The sequence below is a fragment of the Dendrobates tinctorius genome, unplaced genomic scaffold (genome assembly GCF_039654945.1).
Source record: "Dendrobates tinctorius isolate UK_male_01 unplaced genomic scaffold, ASM3965494v1 ptg000158l, whole genome shotgun sequence".
NCBI lineage: Eukaryota > Metazoa > Chordata > Amphibia > Anura > Dendrobatidae > Dendrobates > Dendrobates tinctorius.
The window spans coordinates 36,695,783-36,701,782 of NW_027361825.1; the positions used below are offsets into that span (position 1 = coordinate 36,695,783).

General features: G+C 50.5%; 1 protein-coding gene across 1 annotated transcript in view; it reads right to left on the reverse strand.

The window, feature by feature from the left end:
- LOC141052105 (potassium channel subfamily K member 6-like) overlaps nt 1–581 on the reverse strand; it is a 40,712-nt gene extending 40,131 nt beyond the window's left edge. Inside the window, exon 1 of the mRNA XM_073549328.1 lies at nt 208–581. The gene's annotated coding sequence lies outside the window, so the exon portion shown is untranslated. The remainder of the gene's footprint in view (nt 1–207) is intronic.
- Between the last annotated feature and the right edge of the window lie 5,419 nt (nt 582–6,000).

Below are 6,000 nucleotides of genomic sequence, written 5' to 3' on the forward strand. Positions count from 1 at the left end.
AAAGTTTCTCAAGAATGCATCTTTTGAGGCGACATCTACTCTGCCGCTTCGGGGCCTCTACGGTCACTAGTCATCTTTACAGTAGACATGTAGGACATCCTTTAAAGGAGGTAAAATCTGCATTTCCTCTTAAAACATATAAAACAGGTACAATATAAACAGAAAGGACACGTAGTACAATAAAGGCTTGGTAACTCTGCCACTTACCTGCTCAGTCTCTGCCGCCTCTTCCAGGCTTCCTTCAGTTGGGCAGTCTAAATCCCTATCACTCCTAACCTAGCTGTCTCTTCTTCTGCATTCAGCTATGTATTCATGCTTATGTCTCAGTATTTCCAGCTTCTGCTTCACTCTGCTCTCCTCCACAGCAATCAGACCCCCTATGTGTGTGGCTCAGGCTACTGTGGCCACCACCTCTCTGCCTCCCTTCCCCCTGTCTCTCTCTTGGTCTCTTTATTGCCTTCTCCACCTCTCTGAGCAACAGAAAAACTTTTACATGAGAGGAAAAGTCAGAACTTCCTGAGAGTGCAGGGAGGGAGGAGAGACAGCCCCCACTAGGGGAGGGTGGAGAGAGAGAGCTGTGTGTGAGTGTCTAGAGGTGGAGAGACAATGAGGATTGGAGCTAAAGAGAGAGCTTTCTATGGAGAAGTCATAGGAATTTGGAAAGGAGGAGAGAAGCAGAATTAAAGAGTCACCTGAGTATGAAGTGTGCATAAAAGAGAGCAAAGTAGATATATGAAAGATATAAGACTATAGATAGCAGCAGTTTAACACCCAGCGATCTAGATCTCTAGAACCAGGCTCAACAGAGTCACTGTCTTAGCTGGCGGGCACTCTTGACCTCATCTCAGTTCATTGTCTATAGGACTGCTGGAAATAGAGTGCTGTACTCAGTTTTTTCCAGCAGTCCCATAGATAATGATTTGAGCAGAGGTCAAGCATGCGCATCTCCCGTTCCATTCAAGAAGGGGCTGCAATTGCGGATTCCCAGGATCCAGAGCCTGTTCTCAGGTTAAGTGGGGGTCCCAGCAACCAGACCCCCAGCAATCAGTGGGTTATCCTCTATTGTAAGGATTGAGCAGAACTTAAAGACGTTGTCCACTACTTTTTGACTGATGACCTATCCTGAGGAAATATCATCAATGTCTGATTGTCCGGGGTCCGACACCTGGCACCCCTGCTTATCAGCTGTTAACGGTGTCGGTGGCTGCAAGTACTGTCTTCTGATAGTGACTGAGGTTTGGTACCGCACAATCGCCTCCTGTTCAAAGCAAAAGGATAGGTCATCAAGAAAAAGTAGTGGACAACCTCTTTAATATCTTCGGGATAACTCTTCACCTGTCTTACATGGCCACAACACATTAGCATTGACGGGTCATGGCTTGCTATCTGCCCCTTATAACAATGTGTGGGTGTCCCAGCAGTCCTCCCTCCACCAGTCTAACACTGAATAGGAAGAACAACCTCTGCCAGGATTTTATTTTTCTTTGTGTTTCCACTTTTCCTCGTGGTTTTATATGTATCAAAACGTCATTGACACAAAAACAGGAAGCCAGCAGAATATTGCATGTAGCTTTAGAAGTGAATAGTAGAAAAAAAATTGCTCAAAATCAGCACACTGTAACGTTCTAATAATATCATAATCCATAGCCAGAATATCTACATCATCTACGCCGCCTCACCATCAATGCAGGGTCTTAATTTCAGTTTTCTCCCAGATTCTGAGCTTTGAAAAAAAGGAACACTAAGCTTTGATTCTTTGCTGCTCCTACAATGAGCTCATAATGGGGTGGGAGCATTATGATGAAGTACATGAACACCAGGTGTACTTACTACACTACACATTACTTACTACACATTAACCTAATCTATCCCTGTGTGGCACAGCCAAAAGTTTTACCATAACCAGGTTCCCCGCATCATGTTCCCACATGCTTTATGCATCCATTAGCCCTCTGTGTCTGTACTGTTACACACTTAACATTATGGCTGGTCCATACAATCAGGGCAACTGTTACCACCCACCTTTTGTGTCTACCTCTTTCCTCATAGACTGTAAGCTTGCGAGCAGGGCCCTCACTCCTCTTGGTATTTGTTATAATCTACTGTATGTGATTATTGTTATGCTGTAATGTCTATTGTCTGTACAAATCCCCTCTGAAATGTAAAGTGCTGCGGAATATGTCGGCACTATAAAAATAAAATGTATTATTATTACTAATTTCTCCACACCAAAGTGGTTTTATAGTAGTAGAGAAGGATGGTTGTTTTCTTCTACAAACAGCACCACGCTATAAGTGTGGCCTTAGGCTATGTGCCCACGTATGCAGAAAAAAAACGCACTTCTTCCCAGGAAAAACGTGCAGGTTTTTTTGCGTCTTTTTCCGCGTTTTTGCACGATTTTTGCACCTTTTTTTGCGTTTTTCCCGTGATTTTCGCGTGCAAAATTCAAGCACTTTCCAAGCGATTTGAAGCATTGCTTGGAATGTGATTGACAGGTTGGTCACACTCGTTAAACATAGTGTTTGACGAGTGTGACCAACTTTTTACTATTGAGGCCGCCTATGCGGCATCAGTAGTAAAAGATCTAATGTTTAAAAATAATAAAAAATAAAAAATCGGGTTATATTCACCTTCCGGCGTCCCGCGCAGCCTTCCCAGGCCTCAGCGATGCTCCCGTTCCCAGTAATGCTTTGCGAGACCTTTGATAGGGACCGCTACAGTAATCGCGAGACCGCAACATCATCAAAGGTCTCGCAAAGCATTACTGGGAATGAAAGCGTCACTGAGGCCCGGGAAGGCAGCGCGGGAAGCCGGAAGGTGAATATAACCTGATTTTTTTTTTTGAGTCTTTTTTTTACAGGGATATAGTACCCAGGGCCTGGAGGACAGTCTTCTCTCCTCCACACCATGGGTACCATCAGCACATGAGTCGCTCACTTTGTGCATGGTGGGCATAGCCACATGCGGGGAGTAAGCGGATCTCATGCATTCCTATGGGTGCGGAATCGCGGCAATTCTTTTCGGAATTGCAGCGATTCCGCAAAAAGAATGAGCATGCTGCGTTTTTTTCCGCAAAGCGATTCCGCTGCGGAAAAAAATCGCCGCATTAGCAGTGGCGGATTAAGTGGACTATGGGCCCGGGGCTGTTCATAAAACCTGGGCCCCTGTACCTCCCTTCCCACCTGAGCGCTGCGGTCCCCGTGCGGGAATTGACAGCCGTACGGACCGCAGCACTTGGTTTGCTGCGGGTCCATACGGAAAACCCGCCACCATTCCACCACGTGTGGACATGGCCTAAAAAGACGTTGCACATAAGCTGTAGGCCTACGGCCAATACGCACAAAATCACGCTCCATCACCCCATCATTGCCTGCTCCATCACCCCCATCACTGCCTGCTCCATCACCCCCATCATTGTCTGCTCCATCACCCCATAATTGCCTGCTCCATCACCCCCATCACTCCCATCATTGCTTGCTCCATCACCCCATCACTGCCTGCTCCATCACCCCCATCATTGCCTGCTCCATCACCCCATCATTGTCTGCTCCATCACCCCCATCATTGCCTGCTCCATCACCCCATCACTCCCATCATTGTCTGCTCCATCACTCCCATAATTGTCTGCTCCATCACCCCATAATTGCCTGCTCCATCACCCCCATCACTCCCATCATTGCCTGCTCCATCACCCCATCACTGCCTGCTCCATCACCCCCATCATTGCCTGCTCCATCACCCCATCATTGTCTGCTCCATCACCCCCATCATTGCCTGCTCCATCACCCCATCACTCCCATCATTGTCTGCTCCATCACTCCCATAATTGTCTGCTCCATCACCCCATAATTGCCTGCTCCATCACCCCCATCACTCCCATCATTGCCTGCTCCATCACTGCCTGCTCCATCACCCCCATCATTGCCTGCTCCATCACCCCATCATTGTCTGCTCCATCACCCCCATCATTGCCTGCTCCATCACCCCATCACTCCCATCATTGTCTGCTCCATCACTCCCATAATTGTCTGCTCCATCACCCCATAATTGCCTGCTCCATCACCCCATCACTCCCATCATTGCCTGCTCCATCACCCCATCACTGCCTGCTCCATCACCCCCATCATTGCCTGCTCCATCACCCCATCATTGTCTGCTCCATCACCCCCATCACTCCCCTCATTGCCTGCTCCATCACCGCCTGCTCCATCACCCCATCACTCCCATCATTGTCTGCTCCATCACCCCATCACTGCCTGCTCCATCACCCCCATCATTGCCTGCTCCATCACCCCATCATTATCTGCTCCATCACCCCCATCATTGCCTGCTCCATCACCCCATCATTGTCTGCTCCATCACCCCCATCATTGCCTGCTCCATCACCCCATCACTCCCATCATTGTCTGCTCCATCACTCCCATAATTGTCTGCTCCATCACCCCATCATTGCCTGCTCCATCACCCCATCACTCCCCTCATTGCCTGCTCCATCACCCCATCACTCCCATCATTGTCTGCTCCATCACTCCTATAATTGTCTGCTCCATCACCCCATAATTGCCTGCTCCATCACCCCCATCACTCCCATCATTGCCTGCTCCATCACCCCATCACTGCCTGCTCCATCACCCCCATCATTGCCTGCTCCATCACCCCATCATTGTCTGCTCCATCACCCCCATCATTGCCTGCTCCATCACCCCATCACTCCCATCATTGTCTGCTCCATCACTCCCATAATTGTCTGCTCCATCACCCCATAATTGCCTGCTCCATCACCCCCATCACTCCCATCATTGCCTGCTCCATCACCCCATCACTGCCTGCTCCATCACCCCCATCATTGCCTGCTCCATCACCCCATCATTGTCTGCTCCAGCACCCCCATCATTGCCTGCTCCATCACCCCATCACTCCCATCATTGTCTGCTCCATCACTCCCATAATTGTCTGCTCCATCACCCCATAATTGCCTGCTCCATCACCCCATCACTCCCATCATTGCCTGCTCCATCACCCCATCACTGCCTGCTCCATCACCCCCATCATTGCCTGCTCCATCACCCCATCATTGTCTGCTCCATCACCCCCATCACTCCCCTCATTGCCTGCTCCATTACCGCCTGCTCCATCACCCCATCACTCCCATCATTGTCTGCTCCATCACCCCATCACTGCCTGCTCCATCACCCCCATCATTGCCTGCTCCATCACCCCATCATTGTCTGCTCCATCACCCCCATCATTGCCTGCTCCATCACCCCATCATTGTCTGCTCCATCACCCCCATCATTGCCTGCTCCATCACCCCATCACTCCCATCATTGTCTGCTCCATCACTCCCATAATTGTCTGCTCCATCACCCCATCATTGCCTGCTCCATCACCCCATCACTCCCCTCATTGCCTGCTCCATCACCCCATCACTCCCATAATTGTCTGCTCCATCTCCCCATCACTGCCTGCTCCATCACCCCATCATTGCCTGCTCCATCACCCCATCACTGCCTGCTCCATCACCCCCATCATTGCCTGCTCCCTCACACAGCAGCGGCCGCTGAATGATGACGTCATTCAGCGGCGCTCCTCTGTGTGAAACAGGAAAAGCGCCGCCTCCGGGCAGGAAGCAGGGCGGACCCTTGCCGCTCCGTCATGCTATTCACTCTTGCAGGCAGCGGAGCTGCCGTGATCGCATCGCTCTCCGCCCGCCGCTGCACTGCACTGCAGGGTGGAATTGCTGCTGCCGCGCCGCCCCCACACACATGCCGCCTGGGGCGGACCGCCCCCCCCACCCCACCACGCTACGCCAGTGCCCTGGGCCCCCAAAAAACCTTGGGCCCAGGGCGACCGCCCCATCCGCCCCTATTAAGATCCGCCATTGCGCATTAGCACAGCATGTGCGGAATGCCATAGGAATGCATGGAGTGCGTTTTGTATGTGTTTTCGCGGCGAAAATCGAGGCACAAATGCTTAAAAATCGCAATGTGTGCACACAGC